This window comes from Rhinopithecus bieti, unplaced genomic scaffold (genome assembly GCF_001698545.2).
Source record: "Rhinopithecus bieti isolate Rb0 unplaced genomic scaffold, ASM169854v2 scaffold_6149, whole genome shotgun sequence".
In the NCBI taxonomy this organism is placed as follows: Eukaryota; Metazoa; Chordata; class Mammalia; order Primates; family Cercopithecidae; genus Rhinopithecus; species Rhinopithecus bieti.
Genome location: NW_016804934.1, coordinates 335740 through 358152, shown reverse-complemented (window position 1 = coordinate 358152; position 22413 = coordinate 335740). Strand labels below are relative to the sequence as shown.

General features: G+C 48.5%; 1 protein-coding gene across 1 annotated transcript in view; it reads left to right on the top strand.

The window, feature by feature from the left end:
- Positions 1-1586: 1586 nt before the first annotated feature.
- The window catches only part of VPS37C (VPS37C subunit of ESCRT-I), a 31462-nt gene continuing 10635 nt past the window's right edge, over positions 1587-22413 (top strand). Inside the window, 1 exon segment of the mRNA XM_017870769.1 lies at positions 1587-1681. The gene's annotated coding sequence lies outside the window, so the exon portion shown is untranslated.

Genomic DNA, 22413 nt, shown 5'->3' with positions numbered 1-22413 from the left:
CGCAACCTAAATGCTCAGATCAAAGAACGGGAACAGAATTAAGAAGTAGATACATGGTATAATCCATGATCTAATCAGATTGAGGCATGGCATCATCCTATGGCAAGATCTAGTCAGATCATTGCTCACTGCAAGATTCAATCAGATCACGGCTCATTACCCTCTGCCTATAACACCTGCCACAGCCCCTGGCTTGGGGAGACAGATTTGAGCATGTCTCCTTGCCAGTTGACTTGCAACAAATCTTTCCCTCTACAAAAACCTGATACTTCGGTGTCTGGCTTTCTGAGGGCAAAGGGATCCAGTTTGGTTCCCTAATAATGACAGATTGACATTTGCCTTATTGGAACAAGGTTTGAACAGTTGGCTGCCTGTGATTGGCTGAAACTCTGTGATTGGTAAGAGTAGGTTCCAGTTCACTATGTACGGAGAAACCTTTAGGACAAACTTTAAAATATGCCAGGAGAGGGCTTTAGGTTAAGCTTAACACTTCTCCCTTTTTGGTCAACCTCTTGATTTTGAGAGGTTGGAAACTTTAGACATTGACATCAGTTACCATTGTAAATAGACTTATTTGGTCTCAAATCCCGCTGGGAAATAGCAGAGCAGTGGGTTTTGCAGATGGGAAAGGAAACAGAATAGAGAAAGAAAAAAAAAACCTGATTAGTTAACATCAAGTCACTTCAGGTTCCTTTTTTAAAGGGCTAGAGCAGAGGGGGCTTCCTTATTATGCTGCAATCTCCTGTTTCCGGGGGGGGGGGAAGGGAGATGGGGAATATCGGTAATTCTGTAGAATAAATGGGTGGGGGAAGAGATTAACTAGTAAATGGAAATGAGTGTGTGGTGGCCTTGGGGCTCCTCAGTCTGAGCTCAGCCCATCTGGGGCTCCCCCTAGGTTCTGGGTTTCCATCTGCTTCCCGCTCCTTTTGGGCCCCTCCGAGAAGGCTCCCAAGGTCGAGCTGTGCACTGAGCGAGTCCTCGGGGCCACTCGGAAGGCAGCGGACTTCCGCGCCGGCGCACTCGCCCAGAGCGGCCTGGTCTCCGCCCAGTGGGCGGGGCCTCTTCCGGGGGGCGTGCGGCGTGCGCGGGAGGGGTCTCGTGGGCGCTCCCGTGGTTGTGGCACGGGAGACTGCGAGCGTGTGTGTGAGGCACGATGTCGTGGTAACCCAGAGACGCGCGAGGCGGGGCGCCCAACGGGGTCGCGGGGCGAGCACGCGCGCCACTGGGGCGCCGGACGTTGCAAGGGGGGTCACATCCGGCAGGGGGCGGGCCTGGCGGACCCCGGAAGTGTGGGCGCGGCTGCGGTTTAGCCCGCGGTGGCGGCGGCGGCGGCGCCCGGGCGGCCCTGGCCAGGTGAAAGCCGGGACTGGGACGGGTCCAGCCTCTGCCGCAAGGCGGGCCGCCGGGGCGAGGGACCGACGGAGGACGACGGTGGGGGCGGCGCCGGCGGTGGCTCCCGGAGCGCCCCCGCCTGCCCGCCTCATCCTGGCAGAGGCCGGTGATTGGGCACGAGGGGCGCGTGACTCGCGCCGGGGGCCGGCGCCCCTGCCCCTCGCGGTGGGAGGGAACGGGGGAGAGCGCGAGGCGCCGCCCCGGCTCCCCTGCGGGTCGCACCTTCAGTTCCGCTTCACCCCTCACCGCCACCCTCCTTTCTCCATCTCCGCAGACCCTCGCCCCGTATGTGAGCATCTTGCGGTCACAATTCTGATGACATTAGAGCCAATTAGCCCATTGTATAGATGGGGAAGCTGAGGCTTAAGAGTAGGGTCTGACTTGCCAGAGGGCACGCGGGAGACCAGTGGCAGGGTGAGAGTTGGAGGGACTTTGGCTTTGACTTACTGGCTTGTGCCCTTTCTCCAGGGCTTTCAGAGATGGGACTTTCAGCTTTGGCTTTGTTCAGGACTCAGACTTGGACCTCCCAGTATCATTGACCATTTCTTACCCCGGGACCCTCTGGGCGCAAAGGGCAGTGATGTATACATACCCATTATATGCCTGGTTCCTCTCCATTTCCTCCTCAGCCGATGAGATTTCCCACTTTACTGATGGGAGAAGGAGTTACCTGGAGCTGTTTTGAGAGTTACTGGCAGAGTTGACTCGACAACCTGGGGTTTTAGTCGCCGAGCTGAGGCAGTGCTCTCCTAGCTACCCCTTGTCTGGGCTCACTTACCCTGGGAATGTCAGTCTTCAGCTCCAGAAACTTCCCAGACTCATTTCCCTTCGCTCAGTTCTCCTGTTGCTGCCTAAGGCCTTTTCCACCCTTTTTATTGGCTCCAGGAATCCCATTTCCTACTAATGCATCAAGATGCTGCCACCAGACTCTCCTTTCTGTGACTCTTGGCCTTAGAGCTGGAGGTGATGGTGACCGAGGAACTGGGGAAGGAAAGACTTACGTTGTCCAAAGCTGCAACCCTGCAGAGACCTGAACTCTAGTTCCGGGTGGGATTGGGGACTGTTGGCGGTGAACATACTGGACGCTAAAGTGAGTCTTTGTTCTTTGCAGTGGTAGTGCCCAGAAAAGCCTGTTTCCTAGATTATCTTGGAAATGTGGTTTCATGCCTTTGTAATTTCCATTAAGTAGCACATTTTCATTGTAGACTTTCTGAGCAGTTTCTGCCACTGTTTTGCAGGTAGCAATAGCTGTGACTTGTTGCTTGGCTTCATATGCTGAGCATGTTCTAGGGCTTTCTGAACATACCGGATTTTGTGAACATGTCCAAATAGGCGATGATCCCATTTTACAGATGAAGTGAGTTGCAGAGATGTTAGATAACCTGGCTAGCGTCACACAGCCAATAAGTGACCAAGTTTGGATTTTTTTTTTTTTTTTTTTGAGACGGAGTCTTGAACTGTTGCCCAGGCTGGAGTGAAGTGGTGTGATCTCCGCTCACTGCAGCCTCTGCCCCCTGGGTTCAAGCGATTCTCCTGCCTCAGCCTCCCCATTAGCTGATATTATAGGTGCTCGCCACAACGCCGGGCTAATTTTTGTATTTTTTAGTTGAGACGGGGTTTCACCATGTTGGCCAGGCTGATCTCGAACTCCTGACCTCAGGTGATCCATCCGCTTCTGCCTCCCAAAGTGCTGGCATTACAGTTGTGAACCACTGTGTCCGGCCGCAAGTGGGGTTTCTAACCCGTCAGTCTCATTTCGAAGTCAATGTGCTTTTAACTGTGTGATACTGCCTCTCAAACCCTTTAGTTTCCCAAAGGTGCTGGACCTTAAGAATAATTTCTGACGCTTGTTAAAAATACAGAGCTCCGGCCGGGCGCGGTGGCTCAAGCCTGTAATCCCAGCACTTTGGGAGGCCGAGACGGGCGGATCACAAGGTCAGGAGATCGAGACCACCCTGGCTAATACGGTGAAACCCCGTCTCTACTAAAGAATACAAAAAACTAGCCGGGCGACGAGGCGGGCGCCTGTAGTCCCAGCTACTTGGGAGGCTGAGGCAGGAGAATGGCATAAACCCGGGAGGCGGAGCTTGCAGTGAGCTGAGATCCGGCCACCGCACTCCAGCCTGGGCGACAGAGCCAGACTCTGTCTCAAAAAAAAAAAGAAAAAATACAGAGCTCCACCTCTAGAGATTCCTGTACTATTGTCTGGAGGAGGGCCCAGAAATCTATTTTTAACGAACGCACTGGGTGATTCTTACTGTAAGGCAAGTTTGGGAAACACCGCCTGTAAGAACTTTGTAGATTTGCTAGGCCACTGGTAGCTTGGAAGTGAGATTATTCCCGAGGATTCTTGTTTTCTTTTTGTTTATTGCTTTGAAATTTGTTAATTTGCCCTTAAGAGGCCTTTGGGTTAGCTAGCCGTATTAATCATTTCTGGACACTGTTGGCCAAGTAATAGTAGGGGTTTTCCAGGCTGACACAATCAGATCACTGAAGACCTGGTTTAATGGATTTAGCTCTTTTGATCCAGTTGGATCTCTGTTGTGTGGAAATTCTGTTAGAAGTGTCCTTGAAAGATGTGGCGTTTCCACAAGGTTTTGGTCTGTTCCCAGGTGCTTACCGAATGAGAGAGAGGTGTCTAATGGCAGCCCTGTCTGAGGTTTTGCTAGATTTAAAGGCATGTTTACTTAGTAGATGCTCCTTCCAATTCATGTCTCACCTCTTTATCTTCTTTTACTGGTTTATGTGAAAGACTAAGCAAATATCAAACAGGTTTGTCTTGATTTAGCTGAGGCTGACAAGTAGGACCCCTGGGGCTTAGGATGGGCTAGAGAGGAGAGTTTCCCCAGTGAACGTCAAACAGATAGCTCAGGCAGGTAGGCCTACCTTTGAAGACCTGTAAGTATTTTCGGTCCCGCTACTGATTTATCTGGTCCCACCTCAAGCAGGATTACAAAGTCAGCATTATAGGATTACTTTATTCTCCTGTCTGGTAAACACTGATTTCTAATTTATTTTCTTTTAAATAGAGAACATATTTCCCTGTTAAATTTGCTGAGACTTGTTTTATGGCCCAGAATATGGTCTATCTTGGTAAATGTTCTGTGAGCCCTTAAGGAGGTTGCATATTCTGCTATTGCCGGGTCAAGTGTTCTATAACTTTCAATTCAGGCAGGTTGGTTTGTAATGTTGTTCAAGTCTTCTGTGTCTTTACCGATTTTTGGTCTTCTGTTCTTTCAGTTATTGAGAGAGGGACATTGACACTTCTGATTATAATTGTGGATTTGTCCATTTCCCCTTGTAGTTTTATCAGTTTGTGTTTCACATGTTTTGAAGCTCCGTTGTTAATTGCACAGACCTTTGTGAGTATTACATTCCATGTATGAATGGACCTTCTTTATTGTATTGTATTAGGCTGTTTTGCATTGCTATAAAGGAATACCTGAAGCAGACGATTTATAAAGAAAAAAGATGCATTTGGCTCATGGTTCTACATGCTGTGCAAAAAACATTGCATCAGCATCTGCTTCTGGTGAGGACTCAGGAAGGTTTTACTCGTGGCAGAAGGTGAAAGGGGAACAGGTGTGTCACACAGCCACAGAGGGAGCAAGAGAGATGCCAGGCCCTTTTAAGCAACCAGCTCTCATGTGAACTAAGAGAGCAAGAGCTCGTTACTGCGGGGAGGGCACCAAGCCATTCATGAGGGATCTGTCCTGTGACCTAAACATGTCTCACCGCTAGGCCCTACCTCCAACATTGGGAATCAAATTTTAACGGATTTGGAGGGGGCAGATATCCAAACTATATCATTTATCATGAAATGACCCTTTTAGCCCCAGGAAATATTCTTTGCTCTGAAATCTACTTTGTCTAATATTAGTATAGCTAATCCAGCTTTAAAAAATTAGTGTTAGGAATTGATTTCCAGAATATGTAAAGAACTTCTACTACCCAACAGCAAAAAACACAACCCGATTCAAAAATGGGTGAAGGACTTGAATAGATATTTCTTCAAAGAAGATACACAAATGGCCAATAAGTACATGAAAAGATGCTCAACTTCACTAGTCATTATGGAATGCAAATCAGTACCACAGTGAGCTACCACTTCACCCATTACGATGGCTATTATTAAAAACAAAAAACAAAAAACAGTAAATAATAAATGTTGACAAGGATGTAGAGAAATTGAAACCCTTGTGCTTTTTTGATGGGAATGGAAAATGGTATAGCCAGTGGAAAACAGTATGGCAGTTCCTCAAAAAATTAAACATGGAATTGCCATATCATCTAGCAGTTCCACTTCTGGGTGTATACCCAAATAAGTGAAAGCGGACACTTGAACAAGTATTTGTATACCCATGTTCATAGCAGCATTATTTACAATAGCCTAAAAGTTGGGAACCATGCAAGTGTCCATGGACAGGTGAATGGCTAAGCAAAATGTGGTATATATATTAGATAGAATATTATTCAGTCTTAAAAAGGAAAGAAGATTTGATATATCCTGTGATACGGGTGAACCTTGAAGACATTATCCTAAGTGAAACCAGCTGGTCACGAAAGAACAAATATTGTTGGATTCCTCTTACATGAGGTTCCTAGAGTGGTCCAGTTGTAGAGACAGAAAGTGGAATGGTGGTTGCCAGAAGATGGGAGAAAGGGAGAATGGGAAGTTAGTGCTTAATGTGTACAGAATTTCGGTTTAGGGTGATGAAAATGTTCTGGAGAGGAATAGTGGTGATGGTTATACAACAAAGCAAATGTATTTAATGTGAAAGAACTGTATACTTAAAAATGATTAAAATGGTAAATTTTGTTGCATATAAAAGGGTTTTAAAATAGAAGATTTAAAATTATGGTATATCTCTTAAAATTTTACTTCTAAACAATTTGTGTCTTTATATTGAAAGCGGGCTTCTTGTAGGCAGCATATAGATGGGTTTTTTTTTTTTTTTTTTTTTTTTTTTTGAGACAGAGTCTCCTCCTGTTGCCCAGGCTGGAGTGTAGTGGTGTGATCTTGACTCACTGCAGTCTCCTTCTCCTGGGTTCAAATGATTCTCATGCCTCAGCTTCCTGAGAGCGGGGATTATAGGCGTGTGCCTACCATGCCCAGCTAATTTTTTGGTATTTTTAGTAGAGACGAGATTTCGCTGTGTTGGCCAGGTTAGTCTTGAATTCCTGACCTTAAGTTATCTGCCCACCCCTCCCAAAGTGCTGGGTTTACAGGTATGAACAACTGCACCTGGCCGGGGGTTGCTTTTTAATCCAGTCTCACAAGCTGCATTTTAATTGAGGTGTTAAGACTATTTAGATTTAATACAATTATTGATAGGGTGAAGTTTAAATCTGCCTTCTTGCTGTTTGTTTTCAATCTGTCCTGTGTGCTTTGTTCCCTTTTTTCTTTTTTATGACTTGTTTGGGATCGAGTAATTTTTTTTTTTTTTTTTTTTGAGACGGAGTCTCGCTCTGTCGCCCGGGCTGGAGTGCAATGGCCGGATCTCAGCTCACTGCAGGCTCCGCCTCCCGGGTTCACGCCATTCTCCTGCCTCAGCCTCCTGAGTAGCTGGGACCACAGGCGCCCGCCACCTCGCCCGGCTAGTTTTTTGTATTTTTTAGTAGAGACGGGGTTTCACCGTGTTAGCCAGGATGGTCTCGATCTCCTGACCTCGTGCTCCACCCGTCTCGGCCTCCCAAAGTGCTGGGATTACAGGCTTGAGCCACCGCGCCCGGCCGGGATCGAGTAATTTTTATGATTCCATTTTGTTTCCTTTGTTGGTTTATTCTAACACTTCTTTTAGTGGTTGCTTTAAAGTATATAGTATGCATCTTTAATTTGCCACAGCCTGTCTTCAAGTGATGTCATACCACTTTAGTGTAAGAATCTTCCAATAGTTTACTTTCATTTCCTTCCTCCTGGACTTCGTACTGTTGTCACCTGTTTTACCTCTACACATGCCATAAATCCCATAACACATTGTTATTTTTGCTTTAAATAGTCAATTATTTTTTAAGGAGATTACAATGTAAAGTTTTTTTTTTTTTTTTTTTGAGACGGAGTCTCGCTCTGCCACCCAGGCTGGAGTGCAGTGGCCGGATCTCAGCTCACTGCAAGCTCCGCCTCCTAGGTTTACGCCATTCTCCTGCCTCAGCCTCCCGAGTAGCTGGGACTACAGGCGCCCGCCACGTCGCCCAGTGTAAAGTTCTTTTATATTTACTCATCTGTTGAACATTTTTGGTGCTCTTTATTCCTCCATGTAGATCCACATTTCTGTCTTGTTTCATGTTCCTTCTGACTTGAGGATGTCCATTTAACATTCCTTGTGGTGCTGGTCTGTTGGTGATGGATTCTTTCAGCTTTTGGGTTTCTAGAGAAGTCTTTATTTTGGCTTTGTTTTTGGAAGGCATATTTCCCTGTATAGAATTCTGGATTAACAATTTTTTTTTTTTTCAGTGCTTTAAAGATGTTCCAGTGTCTTTTGCTTGCATTGTTTCATAGGAGTAATCTGCCATTTTTCTTTCCTTTTTTCTTCTTGTTTTTTTAAGAGGCAGAGTCTCACTCTGTCATACAGGCCAGAGTGCAGTGGCATGATCATAGCTCACTGAGGCCTCAAACTTCTGGGCTCAAGTGATCCTCCCACCTCAGGGTCCCTAGTAGCTAAGACTACAGGTGTGTATACCATGCCTGGGTAATTGTTTTTAAATGATTATTCTTTATTTTTGTAGAGATAGGGTCTTGCCGTGTTGCTCAGGCTGGTCTTGACTTCCTGGCCTCAAGTGACCCTACGGCGTCGGCTTCCCCAAGTGGTAAGATTACAGGCATGAGCCACCACACCTGGCCTGTTTATTTTTATTTTTTGCTCTTCTGTTTTAATGTATCTTTTCTCCTTCTAACTGCTTTTCTTTTCTTTCTCCCGTGTTTTTTTTTTTTTTTTTTTTTTTTTTTTTTTTTTTTGAGACAGAGTCTCACTCTTTGATCCAGGCCAGAGTGCAGTGGCATGATCATAGCTCACTGCACCCTCAGATTTCTGGGCTCAAGGGATCCTCCCGCTTCAGCCTCCCAAGTAGTTGGGACCACAGATGTGTGCCACCATGCCGGGCTAATTTTTAATTTTTTGTAGAGACAGGGTCTCACTATGTTGCCCAGGGTGGTCAAAAACTCCTCAGCTCAAGCAGTCCTCCCTCCTTGGCCTCCCAAAGTGCTGAGATTGTAGGCATGAGCCACTATGCCTGGGTCTAACTGCTTTTCTAACTGAGTTTAAACAATGTAATGATAATGTGCTTTTGTGTAGTATAGTTTTCTTCATGTTTTTTGTGCTTGGGTTCATTGAGTTTTTTGGATTTGTGGGTTTATCACGTTCATCAGATTTGGAAATTTTTCAGTCAGTAATTCTGCAAATATTTTTTTCATTCCCTTTTCTCTTTCCTCTCTTTTGGGGAATCCAGTTACATGTATATAAGGGTGCTAGAAGTTGTTCCATAGCTCTCTGATCATTTATTTTTCCTGCTAGTCTTTTTTTTCTCTCTGGTTTGTGCTGGATGGTTTCTGTTGCTATGTCTTCAAATTGCTGGTCTCTTCTGCATTGTCTGATCTGCTGATACTCCCTTTCAGTATACTTTTTATCATAGACATTGTAGTTTTCATCTCTAGAAGTTTGATTTGGGTCTTTTAAATATCTTCCCTGTCTCTAACATGCTCAATCTTTCGTTTTGCTTCTTGAACATATGGAATATAGTTTTAGTAACTGTTTTAACGTCCTTGCCTGCAAATTCCATTATCTGTGTATTTTTTGGGTCTGTTTCTATTGTCTCCCTCATTATGGGTCTTATTTTCTTGTTTCTTTGTATGTCTGGTAATTTTTTATTGTATATCACATGTTGTGAATTTTACTTTGTGGGGTGCTGGATATTTTTGTATTTCTATAAATGTTCCTGGCATTGTTTTGGAACACTGTTAAGTTACTTGGGAACAGTTCGATTCTTTAAAGGCTGCTCTCAAGGCTTGTTAGTTGGGGTCAGAACAGCCTTAGGCCCAGGCCTGATTTTTGCTCACTACTGAGGCAATACTGTCCTTAGTACTTTATCAACGTCCTGTGAATGATGAGGGTTTCCACTGTGGCTGGTGGGCACACAAGACTATTTCTGTTTCAATTTGAGCTCCAAGGATTGTTGCCTTGGACTGGTACAGATCAGTACCGGCTGAGAACCGGAGGGGGACCCTCTGTAGGTTTCTGGGGTTCTCTGTATGGCCCTTTCCTCTCTGGTACTCTGCCCTGTGAACTCTGGCTACCCTGGCCTCCCTGGAGTTGGAATTCCTCTCCTCCACTCCCTGTGCCTTGGGCCTGGAGTCCCTCTAGGAGTAACTTGGAGCAGCTGTAGTACTCAGCTTTTTGTTTCCCACTGTCAGGGGTCACTCTTCTGTGCTGTCTGATGTCCAGCGTTTACAAACTATCGTTCTATGTGTTTTGTTTGGCTTTGTCTGGCTTTTTAGTTTTTTGAGGCAGGAGAGTAAATCTAGTGCCTGTCCCTCCATGTTAGCCAAAAGCGGAAGTCCCTGTCCAGTCAGCATTCCTTGGATGCCTGGTGTATTAGTCTGTTTTTTCACACTGCTGTAATAAAAAGAACTGCCCAAGACTGGGTGACTAATAAGGGAAAGAGGTTTAATTGACTCATACTTCCACATGTTTGGGAGGCCTCAGGAAAGTTACAGTCATGGTGGAAGGTGAAGTGGGCTCGTCTCACATGGCGGCAGGTGAGAGAGTGTCTGTGGGAGAAACTGTCAAACACTGATAAAACCATCATAGCTCATGAGACCTCATCACCATCACGAGAACAGCATGGGAGAAACTGCTGTTTCCATCACCTCCCACTAGGTCCCTCCCTCCACATGTGGGGATTATGGGGATTACAATTCAGGATGAGATTTGGGCGGGGACACTGAGCCAAACCGTATCACCTTGTATGTGCCCAGTGTTGACCTACGTGCTGGGATGCAGAAACAAACACAACATGGGCTGTGCCCTTGGGGAGCTCACACTCCTGCTGGAGGAACATGCTGATTTCTAAATAAGAAATGCTATGTGCTGTGTACAGACTACCATGAAAGGAAGGATGAACTCTTTGGGAGGAAGGAGCAAGGAAAGCTTTAGAGAGTTGCTGGCTTTTGAGGGATGGAGCAGGCATTTTCTAGATGGGGAAAATGTAGGAAAGAGTATTCTAGGCAGAGTAGAGAGGAAGAGCAAAGGCAGGGCAGCTTGTGCTGTGAACTCCTTCCCGGGCAGGATCCCTGTCTTACTGATCTTTAGAGATGAATATATGTCAAGTGACTGGAAGTATGGTTTTTGTTCTGGGACTAGTAGGTAGAACAGAAAGAGTTGAGATGGAGTAGCAACCCATGGAGAAATAGAGGCTCGGGGTCAGCTGATACGGGGCGTTGTATACCAACCCAAGGAGCACAAGATTTGGAACATAATACCAAATGCTGGGGAGCCATGGGAGGGCCATGGGAGCTCTGACTGTGTTCTCCCAAGGTTGCTGGGGGGTGTCAAAGAGGGCTGGAGAGGGCTGAGGTGGGCTTAGGGCAGACTTTCTGTACAAGGATGAAAATGAGTCCAGAGCTCAGTGTGGTCACGGATACAGCGTTGCCACCCTTTGTTTGATAATGGCCTTCATGGATTCCTGCCTGAGTCAAGAATTGATTTGAGAAGGCCTGGCTTGGTTTCTCTTTTTCTGTGGCTATACCCGTCTGCCTGTGGATGATTCCACTGGACCCGGAAGTTCTGGGTCTGGCTTATCACTGGCAGGGGTAGGGTCTGCAGCTGCACCACCTTATATCCGCCTAGGATGGTCACACCTCAGCGATCTCATCATCTTGGGCTTTGAACAGACACACCTTGCATGACTGGTGCACACTCCTGGATGTTCATCCTGAGTGTGTCTTTGCCTTGACCTTCCTCTTGATCCCTCCTTAAGGGACAGTTGAATCCTCTTGCTCAGCTTGCTCTGTGCAGATTAGAAGTGGGGGCGGATGGACAGCTGCAGATTGAAATCCTTTCTGAGTCATCTGAACAGTAGGGACAAAGGAGATATAAGTGGAAGTTGGGGTGAAGTCAGTATGTTTTTCTTTTCAAGTCAGTCGTGGGCCAAAGATGGAAGAGGCCTTGCCAAGTGGCTGGGCTTTACTGTCAGGAAGTTTCAAACAGCAGCTGCCTATTAAATCACCTGTTTCTTGGCCATCATTTTGATTGATGCTGAATGCTGTTGATCTGATCACATCCAGCCATTGGAGTTATGTTCCTCTGTTGACTGATGCCATCTCTGGAGGAGTCTTAAATTCTCTGTCCTCAGAGTCCACACGGGAAGTGCTTGAGTTGCAGAGGTAAGAATGGGCTGAGTTTCTGTGCCCTGCCGTGGTGATAGAAATCACGAGCGGCTGTTTATTGATCCTTGCCTGAGAGCCAGACTTTAGACTTTCTAGCCGTGAAACTCAATTCGTTCTAACAAAAGCTCCATCTTATAGAAGACACTTGAGGCACAGAGATTTTACATTACCCACCCAGCTCTCCCCAGCCAGTAAGCGAGAGTGCAGGGCTGCCTGACTTACAGATTCAGTCTTTAATCCCTGGGTCTCCCCTGCAGAGCTGAGGTTCAAAGGAGGCACTGCTCCTGTGCTGCCGGGGCTCCTGGGCCTGTACACCTGTTCAGACTTCAGTCTGAGGGCTGATGAAGGAGAGTAGTTACCACTTTAGTATTTGTTAGGACAGCATCATGCTGGTTTCTGAACAAAATAGAACAGGTTCTACTCTTGAGGGGTCTAGTTGAGGATACCCTTACCAACGACCATTGATGAAGTTGGTCCCCAGAGCCAGGCCTGGTGGTTCTGTGGATGTGGACTTGATCGAGGCAGCCAAGCACAGTGAGGTGCATGGGCTGTGACGCTGGACGGTCTCCGTTGCAGTTCGGGCTCTGCGTTTCCTCCTTGGGAAACTGTGGGCAGGCACAGAACTTCAGTTTTCTCCTATTTAAAATGAGGAAAGCCTGAGGATGGACAGCGGTGTAGGCGCGGTGAGGGTTACCTGAGTTGCTGCATATGGAACACCTGGGCCAGCCACCGGCCTTTGAGCAGCCTCTAAACCTCAGACACAGGGCCTGTCACAGTTCCTGACGCTGATGGGACAGTGAGGCTCCGGAGGGCAACTGGGCAGGAGGCGGTAAGGCCTGGTTTGATGACTCCCCACACTGCACTGCTGGCAATACATCGCAGCTGAAAGGGAGTGGAGGAGGGTACCAGGGGAGGGGCTGGTGAGGGTTGGGAGCAGCAGGGATAAGGGGTTAGGACGGTGGTCTCAGGGGCCAACTCTAGGTCAAGGGGGAAACTGAACTGTGAGAACAGGGCTCTCCCCGACCCGTTTGCCCAGAACATATGTGTTGTGAAGTGTTCTTTGCAGTATGGCTTACATTAAATGTTCTGTTTCGGGGGGGTAAAATCTCCTTTGAAAAAGGTTGAAAGTGACAGGATTAGACCAAACTGGGCAAATGGGCAGAGGAGGGAGGCGTCCTGTCCAGACTGGTTAGGCTGCTCGACCCGTCTCCCTCCGCTGCCACCCTTTGACAGGTGGTAGGTGAGGGTAGGAGGGGGGCAAGATGGCCAGGCGTAGGGAAGCAGTGTGATGGGACACACATCCGGGGAGCCTGCTGGGATGCTTGTGAGAAAGAGACCCTGGAGACGGGAGGACTAGTTTGCAGCCTGCACAGGGCAGGGATAGGTGTGTGTGAGAGCCTTTGGAACACTGACTAGCTAACACTTGGTGAGTGGACCTCACGGGTGGAGGGACCCACATGTCTGAGCTGACCTGGAAGTCAGGGCCAGGAGCTGAAGCCACTGATAGGAAAGGAGACTGGGAGGAGAGTCTGGTTAGGGGAGAAAAAACGTTGATGAGTGAGGGGAGTGGAGATCCAGTAATGCTGGAATGCAGGTGTGTGCGGAGGTTCAGCAGGTTTGGGAGGAGTCCCTTTAGGGGACGGACTGGGTCAGCAAAGCCAAGCCAGTGGCGTTCGGGGCAGGGTGTGAGTGCTGGGCTCTTCAGCCTGCCGGGTGCTGTTAGAGCCTCCCAGCCAGCCGAGGGGCATAGTCTCCTGAAGTCTTCTGCCACTGGGTGCCTCCCAGCATTTGGCACAGTGAGTGGGCTCATTATTCTCGAGTCTTCTCACTTGACGGCCCTGCCTCTGGGCAAACGGCGGTCAGATGGAGTTTTTCAGTGGATTGAGGAACTTTCAGTTGTTATGTAAATATGTATGTAAAGATGACAGTTTCCTTTATAAGGCAATTTCCTTTTGAGAGATTGTGCATTTCCCCATGTATGCTTATATTTGAGGCCTCTTGTCTAGATTGGTTTGGAGCTTCTTTCAGAAAGCCACACCCTTTGCTTCCGTCTGTGATCAGCTCTTTCAGAGTCCTCTGGTTCCAGACCTAGCTGGGCGCCTCGCACAGCTGACAGGCAGCATTTCCTAACAGTAAGCTGTGAGGGTGTGGGAGTGAGTACTGCTTGGCACCAGAGCTGCTGCTTGGTGGTCTTGTTTAATTCTCATTTAATCCTTACAATCCCACGGTGTTGGTAGTATTAGCCCCATTTTACAAATGAGAAACAGAATGAGAAAGGCTGAATAATGTGCCCATGGTGATATAGCTAGTGAAAGGTCAGGATGGGATTGAAATCCAGGAGTTTTTGTCTCTAAAGCCTCTTCACGCAGTCTTTTTTTTTTTTTTTTTTAAGAGTCTCACTCTGTCGCCCAGGCTGGAGTGCAGTGGTGAGATCTCAGCTCACTGCAGGCTCCGCCTCCCGGGTTCACGCCATTCTCCTGCCTCAGCCTCCTGAAGTAGCTGGGACTCCAGGCACCCGCCACCTCGCCCAGCTAAGTTTTTTGTATTTTGTTTTTTAGTTAGTAGGAGTAATCGGTGGGTTTTCACGTTGTTAGCCAGGATGGTCGTAGATTTCCTGACTCGTGATTACGTTTGGTTGCCTACTTTCTTGGCCTTTGGCCTTCTATCCAAAGGCTGGATTACAGGCTGAGCACCACCGCGCCCGGCTCCTCTTCACATCGTCTTAACTATTCATCCCTGGTAGGTGGGAGGAATCTCCAACCCCACCCCAGCCCCAACCCCAGCAGTTCCTTAGAAAGGATGAAAAACAGGTGGGGGCAGTGGCACAGGCCTGGACTCCCAGCTACTTGGGAGGTGAGATGGATTGCTTGAGCCTGAGAGTTTGAGGCTGTGAAGGGAGCTAATGTTGCACCCCTGCACTCCAGCCTGGGCAACTGAGTGACAGAGTGAGGCCTTCATCTCTTAAAAAAATAAAACTAAAAACGCAAAAAAAATGAAAACTAAAAACGCCTCCCTCTCCATGGTTTACACTGTAACTTTTCCAGTTATGGGAAGGTCAGTTCACTGCTGCTTTGGGACCAGTAAGAAGAACTTGATGGTTTTTTTTTTTTTTTTTTAACTTCCTTTGGGAAGTCAGGAAACAAAACAGTCTGGCACTTGGATACACAGCTGGAATCATTCTGGGAAAAGAAAACCAGATCAGGCCCACAAATATTTCCTCATTCAGTAGCTCAATTAGGAAGGTTGCTAAGACAACAGCAGGTGTTTCTGACACACGGGGTAAGATGGGGCCAGTTCCTTTTTAACACGTGCAGATTGGACTTTGCAGGTTGCCCTGGTAATAGCTTTTTCTGGTATCATAGGTGGATGCGGGGAATTGTAAGAAACCAGGGGATGTCACAGCTGTCTTTGCAGTGTGATTTCGGGCTTGAGGTCACTGACAAGTAAGTGTTGTCTGGTAAGGCGAGGGGAGTGGTGGGAGCTGTGCTTCAGCTCCTGGGTGCTGGAGCCAGTGGAGGCTGGAACCCACCTGCCCAATCTCAGCAGTCATTTCACTTGACACAAGATTGCAGCCCAGGGGTTGCAGGAGTAACCCTAGGAGGTGGAATAATTTGTATTTGTTCAGTACTCAGGAGTTTCCAAAGCTCTTTTTGGGCTGTTTGCTTCTCTGAGCCACACAGCAACTCCAAAGGTGGGATTATCACCATGGTGCCCCATTAAGGAAACCCAGGTTAAAAGACTTGATTAAGGCCACACAGTTAGAGAGCTGTGGAGCCAAAGCACAAACTCAAGGCGTCTGTTTTCAAATTCCTTGTTGCACAGGACAGAATTCTGTGCAGACACAGAATTTGGGGGGAGGCTTGGCATGAACCACTTAGGGGCAAGGGGTGAGGGCAGTGCAAGTTGTCTCTGGGACTGGCATCCTACACTCTGATCTCAGTGCCCTCACTGTCTAGAAAATGCTGCATTTTGCAGTTCAGCTTTTTTTTTTTTTTTTTTTTTGAAGGTTATGCTTGGAAAGGATCTCGGATCAGTGGAAACGATTTGTTTTTGAGCTGATTAGCTCATGGAGCAAAACCATCAGTGCATGACTTTTTTTTTCCGATAAGAACAGATCTGGAAGGCTGCCCCAAGTTTGAACCGCCCCCCCCAGAGTCCCCCTTCCACCCCTGTCTGCTAGGAAGTTCTGTGGCCTCCCCTGCTGGGGATATGGCCCTGCCTTTGGCGTAGATCCACCGGCCCTGCGCTATCTTTTACCAGATCGTGTACCCTGTATTCAAGACCTGTGGGATCAATTTAGTCAAGATAAAAAGTAATGGAAAGAAGTTGAGACCAGAGATCAAAGCAACAGGTGCCAGATGGCCAGCCTGGCTGCACCCAGAAATGCTGCTTCCTTGGTTCTGATAGCAAAGCTCCAGCGCGTTCAGCCTGTGTCCCCACCCCAATCTCCTTTCAGTGCATTGTGGCAAACGGTGGGGCTCCAGGACTCCTGTGGGATGTCTTTGTCACCTCTCCCCTCTGCCCCACTCCCTTTTCTGTGATCTGTACCCTTGCACTTGTCTCCCATAGAGGATATGGCGTCAATTCAGGTCACACACAGCAGCCAGTGGGTTTTGATGGCCCACTCAGAGTTTCTCACAGCTTTGAGCTGAAATTTAAAAATGGGAAGATGCACCTAGATGTAGATTTCTGGCTTCCCTTTAGAGAGCTGAAGGGTCTGGGAAAGCTGGCAAGGTTGCAGGAGGGGCCTGGAATCAGCAGGGCAGCTTTCTAGCCAGACACACTCCCTGCCTGGCGCTTGGCCTCCTATTGCCGTCCTGGCCGTTGCAGGCCACTGGGTTTGGGACCTTTGGTGGGGGTGAAAACTGCAGAGAGACAACTTTAAAAAGCAAAAGGAAAAAACAAAAGCAAGTGTTCTTCCTTCTCAGGCGCTGTTAGGGAAGAACCAGGGGCACTATTCCTCTTCTCTGTGCAAGGAACACAGACTGGCTCACGCATAGCTTTCTCACCTTGTTCCCTCCCAGCCAGATCACTTTCGAGTTGATGATATCGCTCCAGAAAAGGTGTTTTCTGCTGTACTTGTGAACCTGTGCAGCCGCCTGCCCCGCAGCCCTCCCTCCTTCTCCCCTCCCAGCCACTTGGATCTGTAGTGGCTCCACCTGGGCTGGCATGCGCAGACCCCTGTGGCCAAGCTTTCCAGGCCCACAGAGCGGCCTGTCTCTCCTCCTCAGTCCATTGGTCTCTGCCTCTGTTATGCCACTCTCACCTATATTCATGATAAATTATTGTGAGTATTTTTGGCTTTTTAAAATGAAACTGAGTTACTTGAGAGTTAGGATCAGCTCTTACCTGTGAATGCCGTGTCTGGGCTCATAGTAAGAACCCCACAAATATTTGCTCACATCCTGCTTCCCCTGTTTATCCTTCCTCCCTTGATGCGGGTCTCCCGGTGTTCTTGGCAATGCAATTGCTTCATAAGTATTGATTCACTAAGGGAGTGGAGAAATGGGAGCAGGCAGGGGTGAGGGGAAGAAGGCCCCGTTCTATGTCCCCATGTCTTTACTGACTCGTTCTCTCCTTCCTGTCTCCATCACTATTTGAGCAAACGTTATTGTGAGCTATCTGAGAGCCAGTCTGCTGGGCTTGGGTTGATGAAGATGAGTGAAACATTCTTGTCTTCAAGGGATCGATTTATTCTCACCCTCAACAACTCCCCACTCCTGTGTAGCAAATTCCGGAGGTCACCAGAGCAGTGCCACATCCTCCCGGGCATCTTGGCAGTGGGAGTGGCTCTGGGCCAGGGCCCTGGTACTGAGGGGCCCAGGTAGTTGGACTCGTCACACCCTCCAGAAGCCAAAGCCCAAGGACTCTGGGTCCCCGAAGGATATCTCAGGAACCCCCAAGTTCTCTACTTTGAGACATCCGTGGTGGCCGGGGTCACTCCGAGAAGTGTTACTTTGGACTTGTCCCTCGCGTTGGGTGATGGAGTCAGATGCCGCCAGCAGTGGATGGCCAGGCTTCAGGGGCACCTTCTTAGTTGGTAGCTCTGTGGGCAAAAGAGTTTCCTGTTCTTCCTTCTCCATATTAGGGACCCAGAGAAGTGCCTTGCTGCCTCCAGCCTCGCTGGTGGCTCTGAGGAGCGGGTGATGGCTGTGGCACTGGTGAGAGAAAGGGACCCGTAATTTCCAGGGGTGGGTGATGCTGCAGTAAACCCCACAAGGTGGCACTTGCCTGCCCAGCCTGAGATGCTGTGTGAGGGCGGTGAGGTGGGCCTCCCCAACCTGGAGGCAGAACGGGGAGGGGCAGGGTAATCAGCGTGCTTGCGTGGGCTTCTAATCTCTGGATCTCGGGCCTTATGGCTAAACACCTTATCCTCATCACAGCCCTCTGATAGGCTGAGCAGGTGGGGCAAAGATGTTGGTGAAATGGAAATACCCACACAGGGGTAGTATCCTTCCTGCTGCTTTCTGGAATTCATTTTATCTGTGAAATAGGAGCACTTAAGCTCATGCTGGCTTTACATACTGGAGAGGACACGGAGTTTACAGAGGGCTTTGATCTCTATTTTTTCAATTAAAGACCAGTGTGATAGTACAGAGGGCTTTGATTTCAGAAGAACAGAGCCATGTAAGGGTTTGTTTGCCCATTTTACAGATAAGGAAAATGGAGTCCCAAGAAGAACATCTGGCCTCCAACTATTTGGTAAAGTTGGTAGTAGGGTTCTGAGCACTCCTCATTTGGGACATATTTGTCTGGCACATGCCAGCAGTGCCTTCTGAAATGGGAGCCCCATGAGCAGAGGAGGTACCAGCTTGGTGGAGGCCCCTGGTCCCCTTGCCAGACTCAGCCTCCGTGTAGGGGGGACTCCTGGCCTGTTAGAAGCCTGACATTGTGGCAGGCACTGTCTTCACGTGAATCTCCCCTGCAGAGCTGACCAGAGCTTGGGCACTCTTCTCATGAGCTGTGGCCGTGACGTTCAGCCTCTTGGTCTTGACAGTGTGTGACGCTGCCTCCCTCTGTAACGTGCATTGTCACGTCACTGCAAATCTGAAGCCTAAATCCCAGCATGAAGACTGCTGTCTTGTGCACCTGGGTGTCACCTGTCCTGCTGTGTCCACACAGAGCCAAGTCTTAGGAAGTGCCCTTGGGGTCCTGGGTAGGGACTCACTCTGTAGAAACAGCACTGTCTGTGTTCTCCTCCTGCCTCTGCTGTGACTGGGTGACAAGGCCCTTCCTCCCCCGGGGTCTTTGCTTTTCCTCTGTCAGATGGGGTTGCATCCACCTGAGTTCCCCCAGAGTGGTGGGGAAAGGGGAAAATAAGATAATAGATGCCAAACTCGTCAGACCCGGGTAGCCTAGTTAAAATGAAAACTTCATTAAAAATTGAGAATTGGCCAGGCGCGGTGGTTCACGCCTGTAATCCCAGCACTTTGGGAGGCTGAGGCAGGTGGATCACTTGAGGTCGGGAGTTCAAGACCAGCCTGATCAACATGGAGAAACCCTGTCTCTACTAAAAATACAAAATTAGCTGGGCGTGGTGGCGCATGCCTGTAATCCCAGCTACTGGGGAAGCTGAAGTTGGAGAATCACTTGAACCCGGGAAGCGGAGGTTGTTGCGGTGAGCCAAGATTGCACCATTGCACTCCAGCCTGGGCAACAAGAGTGAAATTCCGTTTCAAAAAAAAAAAAAAAAAAATTAAGAATTGACTGGGCGCAGTGGCTCACACCTATAATCCCAGCACTTTGGGAGACTGAGGCAGGTGGATCACTTGAGGTCAAGAGTTCAAGACCAGCCTGGCCAACATGGTGAAACCCCATCTCTACTAAAAATACAAAAATTAGCCAGGCTGGTGTCAGGCACCTGTAATCCCAGCTCCTCAAGAGGCTAAGGCAGGAGAATTGCTTGAACCTGGGAGGTAGAGGTTGCAGTGAGCTGAGATTGCACCACTGCACTCCAGCCTGGGTGACAGAACAAGACTCCGTTTAAAAAAAAAAAAAAAAAGAGAATACTGGAGATTCTGCAGTTCTAAGTCTGGAGGAGGACTTAGGACTCAAGGACTCCAAAAAGGCACATGTTGAGAATTCCTGGACCAGTAAAGACATTACCATTCCAAACTGCATGACCTTGGGCAAGTAACGTCACCTCTCTCAGCCTCCCCTGTGAGGTTGGGGTGATATTGACGCCCACTGTGTAAGACGGTTGCCAGTGTCCTCATAGCAGCAAATGCTTAGTGGTGCTTATTATGTTCCTCTCACTGCTCTGTTTTACAGATTGAGAAACTGAGGCACAAAGGGGTTAGATGGCACAGCTAGTAAGTGGCAGACTTGGGTTCATACTGAGGCAGTTCAGCTCCAGAGTCTCATCTCTTAACCTCTAGACCAGTGGCTCTCAGAGTGTGTTTCAGGGGGACTCCTGGAGGTTTCCAAAGACCCTTTCAGGCCATCCATGAGGTTAGAGTGGTTTTCATCATCATTCTGAGACATGACTTTCTTTCTTCACCCTCTTTTCTTGCATGAGTATACAGTGCAGTTTTCAGAGGCTGCATGGCCCATGATCATGTCATCATTCAGGAAGCGAATGGAAGGTGTTGTTTGTGTATTCTTGTATTTTAAAAATTTCTCGGCTGGGTGTGGTGGCTCACACCTGTTATCCCAGCACTTTGGGAGGCCAAGGCAGGAGGATTACTTCAGTACAGGAGTTTGAGACCAGCCTGGATCAAATAGTTAGACCCCATCTTTACAAAAAATTAAAAAAATAAATTAGCTGGGTGTGTGGTGGCACATGCCTGCAGTCCCGGTTACTCAGGAGGCTGAGGTGGGAGGATTGCTTGAATCTGGGAGATGTGAGGCTGAAGTGAGCTGAGATCATGCCATTGCACTCTAGCCTGAGCGATAGAGCGAGACCCGGTTTCAAAAATCTTTTCTTCCACTTTTAATTTCTAACGTGGTAAATACTGATAGCTATAATCCACATAAACAAAACTCTTTGGCGTCCTCTGTAACATTGGGAGCGAAAAGGGTTCCTGAGACCAAAAAGTTTGTGTTGTGTTGTTGGAGGCTGTGTTACCTTATTCAATGTGATACTTGTCGAACATCTGGTGGCACCTCCCATGGTAAGCAGCCGGCGGGGGGAGTTGGTGCCTGTCCCAGGGAATCTCGGCTCTTCTCGTGGCCTCCCCACACGTGAGACCTCCAAGTATGAGACTGAGTCCTGAACCTGCTGGACAGATGGTGGTGCTGACTGTGCTGTATGTGTGTGATCGGCCAGCTGCCCGCGACAGAGCTTCCGTCTTCCACTTGGCTGCACCTGTGGTGCTCTGCCCTGACTGCGGAGTGAGCAGATGCTTGGTGGCGGGCCTCCCCTGGGGTGGAGCCGGTGTGGGTGCAGCTGCTGTGATCCGGCAAGTCCTATTCCAGGCCAGGCCTGGCACCGAGCCAGCACTTTACCTGTGCTGTTCCACTGAACCTCGCACCCGCCCTGTGAGGGAGGTGCTGTTATGAGTCTCATTTTACTGGTGAAGAACTCAAGGCTCAGGGAGGTTCCACCTATGCGAGGGGCAGGGCCTGGACTCGAGCTGTCTCTGGCTGGCTGGAGCCTGCGCCCCTGATGTGTTTCGGTATCTCCTGTTTGTGGCCAATTCATTTGGGTTTGGATTTGGAGTGTGCTGCCAGTGTTCCTCCCAGAGTTCTGCTCCAGCCCAGGCCAGCTGCAGGCTGCTCTTCCACTGCTCCAGCGCCAGCTTTTACTTCTTTTCTTTTTTTTTCTTCTTTTTTTTTTTTTTGAGAACGAGTCTCTCTCAGTTGCCCAGGCTGGAGTGCAGTGACATGATCTCCGCTCACTGTAACCTCCGCCTCCCGGGTTCAAGTGATTCTCCTGCCTCAGCCTCCTGAGTAACTGGGATTTAGGCATGCGCCACCACGCCGGGCTAATTTTGTATTTGTATTTTATTTTATTTTATTTTATTTTATTTATTTATTTATTTATTTATTTGAGACGGAGTCTCCGCTGTGTCGCCCAGGTGGAGTGCAGTGGCCGGATCTCAGCTCACTGCAAGCTCCGCCTCCGGGTTTACACCATTCTCCTGCCTCAGCCTCCCCGAGCTAGCTGGACTACAGGTGCCCCCCACTCGCCCGGCTAGTTTTTTTGTATTTTTTAGTAGAGACGGGTTTCACAGTGTTTTGCCAGGATGGTTTCTTGATCTCTATGACCTCGTGATCCGCCCGTTCTCAGCCTCCCAAAGTGCTGGGATTACAGGCTTGAGCCACCGCGCCTGGCCTAATTTTGTATTTTTAGTAGAGACAGGGTTTCACCGTGTTGGCCAGGCTGGTCGCGAACCCCTGACCTTAGGCAATCTGCCTACCTCAGCCTCCCAAAGTGCTGGGATTACAGGCATAAGCCACTGTGCCTGGCCCAGCTTTTATTTATTTTCATTATTTTATTTCATTTTACAATTTTTACAATCAGATGCTATATTGCCTAGGCTGGTCTTGAACTCCTGGCCACAAATGAGCCTTCCACCTTCATCTCCCAAAGTGTTGAGATTACAAGTGTGAGCCACCGTGTCCAACCTGGCCCTGGGGCTTTTAGACCAAGGGTTTTGGAGCAGTAAGGTGATGTGTGGACAGAATGCAGGTTTGAA